This window comes from Triticum aestivum, chromosome 2B (genome assembly GCF_018294505.1).
Source record: "Triticum aestivum cultivar Chinese Spring chromosome 2B, IWGSC CS RefSeq v2.1, whole genome shotgun sequence".
Taxonomy (NCBI): domain Eukaryota; kingdom Viridiplantae; phylum Streptophyta; class Magnoliopsida; order Poales; family Poaceae; genus Triticum; species Triticum aestivum.
The window spans coordinates 655,667,091-655,680,970 of NC_057798.1; positions in this window are offsets into that span (position 1 = coordinate 655,667,091).

Genomic DNA, 13,880 nt, shown 5'->3' on the forward strand with positions numbered 1-13,880 from the left:
TGCAAAAGTTTGTTGTTTTGAAGCACCACATGATGATTGGGTGTGATAGATTCTAACGTTCGCATACAACAGGTGTAAAGTCAGATTTACACATGCAAAACACTTAGATTGACTTGACGAGCCTAGCATGTACAGACATGGCCTCGGAACACAAGAGACCGAAAGGTCGAACATGATTCGTATAGCAGATACGATCAACATGAAGATGTTCACCGATGATGACTAGTCCGTCTCACGTGATGACCGGACACGGCCTAGTTGACTCGGATCATGTATCACTTAGATGACTAGAGGGATGTCTATCTGAGTGGGAGTTCATTAAATAATTTTATTAGATGAACTAAATTATCGTTAACATAGTCTAAAATCTTTGCAATATGTCTTGTAGATCAAATGGCCCACGCTAATGTTGCCCTCAACTTCAATGCATTCCTAGAGGAAACCAAGCTGAAAGATGATGGTAGCAACTATACGGACTGGGTCCGGAACTTGAGGATCATCCTCATAGCTGCCAAGAAAGCATATGTCCTAGAAGCACCGCTAGGCGAAGCACCCATTTTCCCAGCAACTCAAGACGTTATGAACGCATGGCAGTCGCGTAGTGATGATTACTCCCTGGTTCAGTGCAGCATGCTTTACAGCTTAGAACTAGGGCTCTAAAAGCGTTTTGAGCAGCACTGAGCATATGAGATGTTCCAAGAGCTGAAAATGGTTTTCCAAGATCATGCCCGGGTCAAGAGATATGAAGTCTCCGACAAGTTCTACAGTTGTAAGATGGAGGAAAATAGTTCTGTCAGTGAGCATATACTCACTATGTCCGGGTTACACAACCATTTGTCTTAGTTGGGAGTTAATCTCCCAGATGACTCAGTCATTGACAGGATCCTCCAATCACTCCCACCTAGCTACAAGAGCTTTGTGATGAACTACAATATGCAGGGGATGGAGAAGTCCATTCCTGAGTTATATTCAATGCTGAAATCAGCGGAGGTGGAAATCAAAAAGGAACATCAAGTGTTGATGGTGAATAAGACCACTAGTTTCAAGAAAGGCAAGGGTAAAAAGAACTTCAAGAAGGACGGCAAGGGAGTTGCCGTGCCCGATAAATCAGTTGTCGGGAAGAAGCCAAACAATGGACCCAAGCCCGAGACTCAGTGCTTTTATTTCAAGGGAAATGGTCACTGGAAGCAAAACTGCCCCAAGTACTTAGCAGACAAGAACGCCGGCAATACCAAAGGTATATGTGATATACATGTTATTGATGTGTACCTTACCAGTACTCGTAGTAGCTCCTGGCTATTTGATACCGGTGCGGTTGCTCATATTTGTAACTCAAAACAGGAGCTGTGGAATAAGCGGAGACTGGCGAAGGACGAGGTGACGATGCGCGTCGGGAATGGTTCCAAGATCGATGTGATCGCCGTCGGCACGCTACCTCTACATTTACCTACGGGATTAGTTTTAAACCTCAATAATTGTTATTTAGTGCCAGCTTTGAGCATGAACATTGTATCTGGATCTCGTTTAATGCGAGATGGCTATTCATTTAAATCCGAGAATAGTGGTTGTTCTATTTATTTGAGAGATATGTTTTATGGTCATGCCCCGCTGGTCAATGGTTTATTCTTATTGAATCTCGAATGTGATGTTACACATATTCATAGTGTGAGTACCAAAAGATGTAAGGTTAATAATGATAGTACCACATACTTGTGGCACCGCCGCCTTGGTCACATTGGTGTCAAACGCATGAAGAAGCTCCATGCAGATGGACTTTTGGAGTCTCTTGATTATGAATCATTTGACACATGCGAACCATGCCTCATGGGCAAGATGACCAAGACTCCGTTCTCCGGAACAATGGAGCGAGCAACCAACTTGTTGGAAATCATACATACTGATGTGTGCGGTCCAATGAGTGTTGAGGCTCGTGGTGGCTATCGTTATGTTCTCACCCTCACTGATGACTCAAGTAGATATGGGTATGTCAACTTAATGAAAAACAAGTCTGAGACCTTTGAAAAGTTCAAGGAATTTCAGAGTGAGGTGGAAAATCAACATGATAGGAAAATAAAGTTCTTATGATCAGATCATGGGGGAGAATATTTAAGTCACGAGTTTGGTACGCACTTAAGGAAATGTGGAATTGTTTCACAACTCACGCCGCATGGAACACCTTAGCGTAATGGTGTGTCCGAACATCGTAATCGCACTCTATTGGATATGGTGCGATCTATAATGTCTCGATTTACCGCTATCATTTTGGGGATACGCTTTAGAGACAACCACATTCACTTTAAATAGGGCACCGTCTAAATCCGTTGAGACCACACTGTGTGGATTATGGTTTGGGAAGAAACCTAAGCTGTCATTTCTAAAAGTTTGGGGATGCGATGCTTATGTCAAGAAACTTCAACCTGAAAAGCTTGAACCCAAGTTGGAAAAATGCGTATTCATAGGATACCCTAAGGAAACCATTGGGTATACCTTCTACCTCAGATCCGAAGGCAAGATCTTCGTTGCCAAGAACGGATCCTTTCTGGAGAAAGAGTTTCTCTTGAAAGAAGTAAGTGGGAGGAAAGTAGAACTTGATGAAGTACTTACTCTTGAACCAGAAAGTAGCGCAGCTCAACAAAATGTTTCTGTGGTGCCGGCACCGACTAGAGAGGAAGTTAATGATGACGATCAAGGTACTTCGGATCAAGTTGCTACTGAACTTCATAGGTCCATAAGGGCATTTTCCGCACCAGAGTGGTACAGCAACCCTGTACTGGAAATCATGTTGTTAGACAATGGTGAACCTTCGAACTATGAAGAAGCGATGGTGGGCCCAGATTCCAACAAATGGATTGAAGCCATGAAATCCGAGATAGGATCCATGTATGAAAACAAAGTATGGACTTTGACAGACTTGCCCGATGATCGGTGAGCCATAGAAAATAAATGGATCTTTAAGAAGAAGACTGACGCGGATGGTAATGTTGTTGGAAATATGCCCTAGAGGCAATAATCAAATGGTTATTATTATATTTCCTTGTTCATGATAATTTTTTTATTGTTCATGCTATAATTGTATTGACCGGAAACCGTAATACATGTGTGAATACATAGACCACAATATGTCCCTAGTGAGCCTCTAGTTGACTAGCTCGTTAATCAACAAATGGTTATGGTTTCCTGACCATGGGCATTGGATGTCATTGATAACGGGATCACACCATTAGGAGAATGATGTGATGGACAAGACCCAATCCTAAGCATAGCACAAGATCGTGTAGTTCGTTTGCTAAAAGATTTTCTAATGTCAAGTATCATTTCCTTAGACCATGAGATTGTGTAACTCCCGGATACCGTAGGAATGCTTTGGGTGTACCAAACGTCACAACGTAACTGGGTGGCTATAAAGGTACACTACAGGCATCTCCAAAAGTGTCTGTTGGGTTGACACGAATCAAGACTGGGATTTGTCACTCCGTATGACAGAGAGGTATCTCTGGGCCCACTCGGTAACGCATCATGATAATGAGCTCAATGTGACTAAGTAGTTAGTCATGGGATCATGCATTACGGAACGAGTAAAGTGACTTGCCGGTAACGAGATTGAACGAGGTATTGGGATATCGACGATCGAATCTCGGGCAAGTAAGGTACCGATTGACAAAGGGAATTGTATTCGTGGTTCATACAATGAGATCATCGTGGAACATGTGGGAGACAACACGTGTATCCAGATCCCATTGTTGGTTATTGGCCGGAGAGCTATCTCGGTCATGTCTACATGCCTCCCGAACCCGTAGGGTCTACACACTTAAGGTTCCATGATGTTAGGGTTATAGGGAAAGTTTGTATGTGGTTACCGAATATTGTTCAGAGTCCCGGATGAGATCTCGGTGTCACGAGGAGTTCCGGAATGGTCCGGAGGTAAAGAATAATATATAGGAAGTGAGGTTTTGGCCACCAGAGGTATTTCGGGCGTCATCGGTAATGTACTGGGACCATCGGAAGGGTTCCGGGGGTCCACCAGGAGGGGCCACCAACCCTGGAGGCTTGCATGGGCCAAGAGTGGGAAGGGACCAGCCCCTGAGTGGGCTGGTGCGCCTCCCACCAAGGCCCAAGGTGCAGCCAGGAGGAGAGAGGGGAAACCCTAGGCGCAGATGGGCCTAAAGGCCCATCCTAGGGCGTGCCCCTCTCTCTCCCCCTCCTGTCCGCCCCCTCCAGTCCCATCTAGGGCTGCCGCACCCCCTAGGGTGGGAACCCTAGAGGGGGCACAACCACCTCCCCTCCTCCTATATATAGTGGGGTTTTTGGGGCTACCAGGGAGACGAGTCCTTCTCTCTCTTGGCGCTTGATGAGATCTCGGTGTCACGAGGAGTTCCGGAATGGTCCGGAGGTAAAGAATAATATATAGGAAGTGAGGTTTTGGCCACCAGAGGTATTTCGGGCGTCATCGGTAATGTACTGGGACCACCAGAAGGGTTCCGGGGGTCCACCAGGAGGGGCCACCAACCCTGGAGGCTTGCATGGGCCAAGAGTGGGAAGGGACCAGCCCCTGAGTGGGCTGGTGCGCCTCCCACCAAGGCCCAAGGTGCAGCCAGGAGGAGAGAGGGGAAACCCTAGGCGCAGATGGGCCTAAAGGCCCACCCTAGGGCGTGCCCCTCTCTCTCCCCCTCCTGTCCGCCCCCTCCAGTCCCATCTAGGGCTGCCGCACCCCCTAGGGTGGGAACCCTAGAGGGGGCACAACCACCTCCCCTCCTCCTATATATAGTGGGGTTTTTGGGGCTAACAGAGAGACGAGTCCTTCTCTCTCTTGGCGCTTGGCTACTAGAGAGACGAGTCCTTACCTCTCCACATCCTCATCCTTTGTAGTGCTTGGCAAAGCCCTGCTGGAAACCATGCTGCTCCACCACCACCACGCCGTCGTGCTGCTGCTGGAGTTGTCTTCCCCAACCTCTCCCTCCTCCTTGCTGGATCAAGGCGCGGGAGATGTCACCGGGCTACACGTGTGTTGAACGCGGAGGCTCCGTTGTTCGGCGCTTAGATCGGAATCGACCGCGATCTGAATCGTTGCATGTACGACTCCTCCAACCGTGTTCTTGTAACGCTTTCATATCACGTCTTCAAGGGTACGAAGATTCACTCCCCTCTCTCTCGTTGCTAGTCTTTCCATAGATTGATCTTGGTGATGCATAGAAAAAATTTAATTTCTGCAATGATCCCCAACAATGGCATCATGAGCTAGGTCTATGCGTAGTTTCTATGCTAGAGTAGAACACAAGTTGTTGTGGGTGTTGATTTTGTCAATTTACTTGCCGTTACTAGTCTTATCTTGATTCGGTGGCTGATACGTCTCCAACGTATCTATAATTTATGAAGCATTCATGCTATTATATTACCTGTTTTGAATGATTATGGGCTTTATTATACACTTTTATATTACTTTTGGGACTAAGCTATTAACCGGAGGCCCAACCCATATTGCTGTTTTATTGCCTGTTTCAGTATTTCGAAGAAAAGGAATATCAAATGGAGTCCAAACGGAATGAAACCTTCGGCAACTTGATTTTTTGGAAGAATAACACCCAGGAGACTTGGAGTTCACGTCAGAAGACCCTCAAGGAGGCCACGAGATAGGAGGGCGCGCCCCCCTGTCTCGTGGGCCCCTCGAGCACCTCCCGACCGACTTCTTTCGCCTATATATTCCCTTGTACCCTAAAAACATCAAAAAATCAAGATAGATCGGGAGTTCCGCCGCGGCAAGCCTCTGTAGCCACCAAGAACCTCTCGGGAGCCCTTCCCGGCACCCTGCCGGAGGGGGGGATCCTTCACCTGTGGCCATCTTCATCATCCCGGCGCTCTCCATGACGAGGAGGGAGTAGTTCACCCTCGGGGCTGAGGGTATGTACCAGTAGCTATGTGTTTGATCTCTCTATCTTGTGTTCTCTCTCGTGTTCCCTCTATGGCACGATCTTGATGTATCCCGAGCTTTGCTATTATAGTTGGACCTTATGATGTTTCTCCTCCTCTACTCTCTTGTGATGAATTGAGTTTCCCCTTTGAAGTTATCTTATCGGATTGAGTCTTTTATGAGAACACTTGATGTATGTCTTGTCGTGCTTAACTGTGGTGACAATGGGATATCATGTGCCACTTGATGTATGTTTTGGTGACCAACTTGCGGGTTCAGCCCATGAACCTATGCATAGGGGTTGGCACACGTTCTTGACTCTCCGGTAGAAACTTTGGGGCACTCTTTGAAGTACTTTGTGTTGGTTGAATAGATGAATCTGAGATTGTGTGATGCTTATCGTATAATCATGCCCACAGATACTTGAGGTGACAATGGAGTATCTACGTGACATTAGGGTTCTGGTTGATTTGTGTCTTAAGGTGTTATTCTAGTACGAACTCTTGAATAGATTGATCCGAAAGAATAACTTTGAGGTGGTTTCGTACCCTACCATAGTCTCTTCGTTTGTTCTCCGCTATTAGCATCTTTGGAGTGACTCTTTGTTGCATGTTGAGGGATTGTTATATGATCTATCTATGTTATTATTGTTGAGAGAACTTGCACTAGTGAAAGTATGAACCCTAGGCCTTGTTTCCTATCATTGCAATACCATTTACGCTCACTTTTATCATTAGTTACCTTGCTGTTTTTATAATTTCAGATTACAAATACCTTTATCTACCATCCATATTGCACTTGTATCACCATCTCTTCATCGAACTAGTGCACCTATACAATTTACCATTGTATTGGGTGTGTTGGGGACACAAGAGACTCTTTGTTATTTGGTTGCAAGGTTGTTTGAGAGAGACCTTCTTCATCCTATGCCTCCTACAGATTGATAAACCTTAGGTCATCCACTTGAGGGAAATTTGCTACTGTCCTACAAACTTGTGCACTTGCAGGCCCAACAATGTCTACAAGAAGAAGGTTGTGTAGAAGACATCAAGCTCTTTTCCGGCGCCGTTGCCGGGGAGGCAAGGTAAACGGCACTCACACCCGTCAACTAAGCTCTTTTCTGGCGCCGTTGCCGGGGAGGTGAGTGCTTGAAGGTATATCTTTAGATCTTGCAATCGAGTCTTTTAGTTTCTTGTTTATCACTAGTTTATTTTATAAAAGAAAACTAAAAAAATGGAATTGAGTTTGTCTCATACGCTTCATCTTTTTAATATCTTTTGTGATTATGATGGAAAGGAAAATTGTGCTCAAGTGCTAGAGGAAGAATGCATTAGAATGTTTGGTACTAGATCTTTGTATGATGAGCATGATTGCAATGTTGTTATTATGAATTCCTTGAATATCCATGATGCTAATGATATGCAAAGCCACAAGCTTGGGGAAGCTATGTTTGATGAATATGATATTTTTTTTGTCCCCCAAGTTTTGATATGCAAAGTTGTTATGATGAAAGCATGCCTCCTATTTATGATGATTATATTGATGAAAGTGGGTTTGGAAGAGTGTCAACTTTAAGAAGTAGTGATCCCACTATTTTGGATGATGTTGAATCTTATTGTGATGAATATGAAAGTGGATTTGGAAGAGTGTCAACTTTATTTAGTGATGATTCCACTATTTTGGAAGAGGTTCCAATTGATTATGAGAATAAAGTTACTATATATGATGATTATTGTGATGACTTGTATGCTATTAGGAATAATGATAACCATGAAACTTGTCATCATGATTTTAGTTTTCGATTGGATTATGCCTCACATGATAGTTATTTTGTTGAGTTTGCTCCCACTATTATCCATCAGATGAAATTTGCTTACGTGGAAAGTAGTAAAATTTCTATGCAAGTAGATCATGAAAATAATGCTTTAGGTTCTGGTTATATTGTTGAATTCATTCATGATGCTACTGAAAATTATTATGAGGGAGGAACATATGCTTGTATGAATTGCAATAATATCAAGTTTCCTCTCTATGTGCTTAAAATTTTGAAGTTGTGCTTGTTTTACCTTCCTATGCTAGTTGATTATTGTTCCCATAAGTTGTTTGCTCACAAAATCTCTATGCATAAGAAGTGGGTTAGACTTAAATGTGTTAGTCATATTCTTCATGATGCTCCCTTTATGTTTCAATTCTTATCTTTTATGTGAGCATCATTGCCATCACCATGCCTAGCTAGGGGCATTATACGATAGCGCTTGTTGGGAGGCAACCCAACTTTATTTTTGTTATTTAATTTTTGCTACTGTTTAGTAATAAATAATTCATCTATCCTCTGGTTAGATGTGGTTTCATGTTTTAATTAGAGTAAGTGCCAAGTAGAACCTTTGGGAAGACTTGGGTGAAGTCTATATGATCTTGCTGTAGAAAACAAAAACTTTTGCGCTCATGAGAATAGCTGCCCTTTTTTACAGAAGAGTGATTTTAGGTTGATTCTTTTTGCATATGATTAATAGACAAATTCCTCAGGTCCACCAATTTATTTGATAATTTTTGGGGTTCCAGAAGTATACGTTTGATACAGATTACTACAGACTGTTCTGTTTTTGACAGATTCTGTTTTCATTGTGTTGTTTGCTTATTTTGATGAATCTATGGCTAGTATGTAAGGGTATGAACCATAGAGAAGTTAGAATACAGTAGATATTACACCAATATAAATAAAGAATGAGTTCATTACAGTACCTAAGTGGTGATTTATTTTCTTAAACTAACGGAGCTTACGAGTTTTGTGTTGAGTTTTGTGTGGTTGAAGTTTTCAAGTTTTGGGTAAGGATTCGATGGACTATGGAATAAGGAGTGGCAGGAGCCTAATCTTGGGGATGCCCAAGGCACCCCAAGGTAATATTCAAGGACAACCAAGCAACTAAGCTTGGGGATGCCCCGGAAGGCATCCCCTCTTTCGTCTTCGTTCATTGGTAACTTTACTTGGAGCTATATTTTTATTCACCACATGATATGTGTTTTGCTTGGAGAGTCAATTTATTTTGTTAGTTTTTGCTTGCTGTTAGTTAGAATAATGTTTTGCATCTTTATTTTCAAAAAAATGTCAAGGATAGCCTTTACCATGCTTATTTTGCTAATATGCATGTTGCTGTTTGAAAACAGAAAGTTTACCGCTGTTGCAAAAATTCCCTAGAAAAGTCAGGGAGTGATATAATGTTGAATATTTTTGCATAATGAGATCTAATAAATCTTTTACAGCCTAGTATTTTTCTTATAATTTTTGGAGTTAGGGAAGTATGATGAATCTTGCATTCTTTACAGACTATACTGTTTTGGAAGATTGCTGTTATGTTTGCATTGTTTGCATATGCTTGCTTGTTTAATGATACTATTTGAGGATAGGGTTATTAAATATGCAGAGACATTTAGTATTCAATGTTGAATAATAATCTTAGTGATTTGTTAGAGTAGAGAATGATAAGGTTTTGCATTGGTTTATACTAACCTATCTCACGAGTTCTTGTTGAGTTTGTTGTGGATGAAGCCTTTGATATAAAGAAGAGAAACCATGATATGAGAGGAATTAAGGAGACACAAAATTTCAAGCTTGGGGATTCCCAAGGCACCCCAAGATAATATTCCAAGAAGTCTCAAGCATCTAAGCTTGGGGATGCCCCGGTAGGCATCCCACCTTTCTTCTTCAACAACTATCTGTTAGTATCGGTTGAGCCTCAGTTTTTGCTTCTTCACATTAGTTGTGCTATCCTTGCAATGTCATTTTATTTTGTTTTGCTTGTTGTTTGAATAAGATACCAAGATCTGAAATTCTTTAATGAGAGAGAGTCTTCACATAGTTTCATAATAATTTAGCTACTCATTGATCTTCACTTATATCATTTTGGAGTAGTTTGTCATTTACTCGTGTGCTTCACTTATATCCTATGAGTAAATTGTTGAATGAGTTGAATGTCATAAATCTGAAATTATATATGTTTCATTTGCTTATACCATGGGGAGTAATGACTTCACATCTAAGAAGTAGGAATAGTAAGTTTATTGAAGGTTAGCAAGCATTGTATTGGTCATTTGAACAATTCATGAAGGAATATTGAAGGAAGAGAGATTTCACATATAAATATACTATCTTAGACATATTTTATAATTGTGAGCACTCATTAAGTATGACATGCTAAAGAGTTGATATTGGACAAGGAAGACAATGTAATGGGTTATGTTTTCTCGCATCCCAGTTAAAGTATATTGTCATGGATCATTCAAACATGTTGAGCTTGCCTTTCTCCCTCATGCTAGCCTAAATATCTGTACTAAGCGGGAATACTGCTTGTGCATCCAAATTCCTTGAACCAAGTTTTTGCCATGAGTGTCCACCATACCTACCTATATGCGGTATTTACCTGCCGTTCCAAGTAAATTTGCATGTGCCAAACTCTAAACCTTCAAATTATAATCTGTTTTGTATGCCCGAATTGCTCATGTAGCAACTAGGGGATGTCAGTGTCTTCCATGCTAGGTGGGTTATTCTCAAGAGGAGTGGACTCCGCTCCTCATTCACGAGAAAGTGGCGGTAACCGGGATGCCCAGTCCCATGATCAAAAAGATCAAAATCAAATCAAAATAATTAAACAAACCTCCCCCAGGATTGTTGTTAGTTGGAGGCACTCGTTGTTTCGAGAAAGCCATGGATAGATGCTTGTTGGTGGTTGTGGGAGTATAAACTTTTACCATTCTGCGTGGGAACTGCCTATAATGTATGTAGTATGGAAGATATTGGGAACTCTTGGTTGTTATGTTGACAAAGAGATCATACCTCTCAAAATTATTTATCTCTATTTCAAAATCGAGCTCTGGCACCTCTGCAAATCCCTGCTTCCCTCTGCAAAGGGCCTATCTTTTACTTTATGTCTTTTACTTTTATGCAAGAGTCAAGGTGATCTTCACCTTTCACTTTTTAATTTTATCCTTTGGCAAGCACTTTGTGTTAGGGTGATCCTGATATATATATCCAATTGGATGTACGTTAGCATGAACTATTATTGTTGACATCACCCAACGGTGAATGCGTTTGGAGGCAACATTATAAGCCCCAATCTTTCTCTGTGTCTGATTAAAACTTCATAACCACAAGTATTGCGTGAGTGTTAGCAATTGTAGAAGACTATATGATAGTTGAGTATGTGAAGTTTGCTAAATCAAAGCTCTGACATAGACCCTCCCTGAAAATAAGATGAATTGCAATTGTTTGATGACTAAGAATGAAATTTGCTAGTTTTCAGGAAAGTTTATGGTCTATGCTTTAACATGTGAATAGCTTGTTACTTGATCATGAAAAGTTTTATGAGATGAACTACTGTTATGACATATAAGCATGCTAGATAAGGTGATTGAAATTATAATTGATCAAACTTGTGCACCTCTAGCATTCACACTTCATAAATTCTTTCTTTTATCATTTACCTACTCGAGGATGAGCAGGAATTAAGCTTGGGGTTGCTGATACGTCTCCAACGTATCTATAATTTATGAAGCATTCATGCTATTATATTACCTGTTTTGAATGATTATGGGCTTTATTATACACTTTTATATTACTTTTGGGACTAACATATTAACCAAAGGCCCAACCCATATTGTTGTTTTATTGCCTGTTTCAGTATTTCGAAGAAAAGGAATATCAAAAGGAGTCCAAACGGAATGAAACCTTCGGCAACGTGATTTTTTGGAAGAATAACACCCAGGAGACTTGGAGTTCACGTCAGTAGACCCACGAGGAGGCCACAAGATAGGAGGGCGCGCCCCCCTGTCTCATGGGCCCCTCGAGCACCTCCCGACCGACTTCTTTTGCCTATATATATTCCCTTGTACCCTAAAAACATCGAAAAATCAAGATAGATCGGGAGTTCCGCCGCCGCAAGCCTCTGTAGGCAGCAAAAACCTCTCGGGATCCCTTCCCGGCACCCTGCCGAAGGGGGAATCCTTCACCGGTGGCCATCTTCATCATCCCGGCGCTCTCCATGACGAGGATGAAGTAGTTCACCCTCGGGGCTGAGGGTATGTACCAGTAGCTATGTGTTTGATCTCTCTCTCTCTCTTGTGTTCTCTCTCGTGTTCCCTCTATGGCACGATCTTGATGAAGGAAATATGCCCTAGAGGCAATAATAAATTTATTATTTATTTCCTTATATCATGATAAATGTTTATTATTCATGCTAGAATTGTATTAACCGAAAACATAATACATGTGTGAATATATAGACAAACAGAGTGTCACTAGTATGCCTCTACTTGACTAGCTTGTTAATCAAAGATGGTTATGTTTCCTAACCATGAACAAGGAGTTGTTATTTGATTAACGAGGTCACATCATTAGTTGAATGATCTGATTGACATGACCCATTCCGTTAGCTTAGCACCCGATCGTTTAGTATGTTGCTATTGCTTTCTTCATGACCTATACATGTTCCTATGAGTATGAGATTATGCAACTCCCGTTTACCGGAGGTACACTTTGTGTGCTACCAAACGTCACAACGTAACTGGGTGATTATAAAGGTGCTCTACAGGTGTCACCGAAGGTACTTGTTGGGTTGGCGTATTTCGAGATTAGGATTTGTCACTCCGAATGTCGGAGAGGTATCTCTGGGCCCTCTCGGTAATGCACATCACTTAAGCCTTGCAAGCATTGCAACTAATGAGTTAGTTGCGAGATGATGTATTACGGAACGAGTAAAGAGACTTGCCGGTAACGAGATTGAACTAGGTATTGGATACCGACGATCGAATCTCGGGCAAGTAACATACCGATGACAAAGGGAACAACGTATGTTGTTATGCGGTCTGACCGATAAAGATCTTCGTAGAATATGTAGGAACCAATATGGGCATCCAGGTCGCGCTATTGTTTATTGACCGGAGACATGTCTCGGTCATGTCTACATTGTTCTCGAACCGTAGGGTCCGCACGCTTAAGGTTTCGATGACAGTTATATTATGAGTTTATGTATTTTGATGTACTAAAGGTTGTTCGGAGTCCCGGATGTGATCACGGACATGGCGAGGAGTCTCAAAATGGTCGAGACATAAAGATTGATATATTGGACGGATATATTTGGACACCGGAAAGGTTCCGGATGAGATTGGGACTATACCGGAGTTCCGGGAGGTTACCGGAACCCCCCGGTAAGTATATGGGCCTTATTGGGCCTTAGTGGAAAGGAGGGAGAAGGAGCAAAGGAGGGGGCACGCCCCCCCCCAAGCCCAATCCGAATTGGGAGGGGGGCCAGCCCCCCCTTTCCTTCTTCCCTCCCCTGTCTTCCTTCCCTCTCCTACTCCTAATAGGAAAGGGGGGCCAAACCTACTTGGAGTAGGTTTGCCCCCCTAGGGCGCGCCTCCCCTCTTGGCCAGCCCCCTCCTCCTCTCCCCCAGGGGGGCACCCCATAGACACACAAAATTGATCTTCGTGATCGTTCCTTAGCCGTGTGCGGTGCCCCTCTCCATGATATTACACCTCGGACATATTGTAGCGGTGCTTAGGCGAAGCCCTGCGACAGTTGAACATCAAGATCGTCACCACGTCGTCGTGCTGACGGAACTCCTCCACAAGGCTTTGCTGGATCGAAGCCCGGGGTGCGTCATCGAGCTGTACGTGTGTCAAGAACTCGGAGGTGCCGGAGTAACGGTGCTTGGATCGGTTGGACCGGGAAGACGTACGACTACTTCCTCTACGTTGTGTCAACGCTTCCGCTTCAGTCTACGAGGGTACGTAGACAACACTCTCCCCTCTTGTTGCTATATCATCACCATGATCTTGCGTGTGCGTAGGAATTTTTTTGAAATTACTACGTTCCCCAACAGTGGCATCCGAGCCTAGGTTTTATGGTTTGATGTTATATGCACGAGTAGAACACAAATGAGTTGTGGGCGATATAAGTCATACTGCTTACCAGCATGTCAT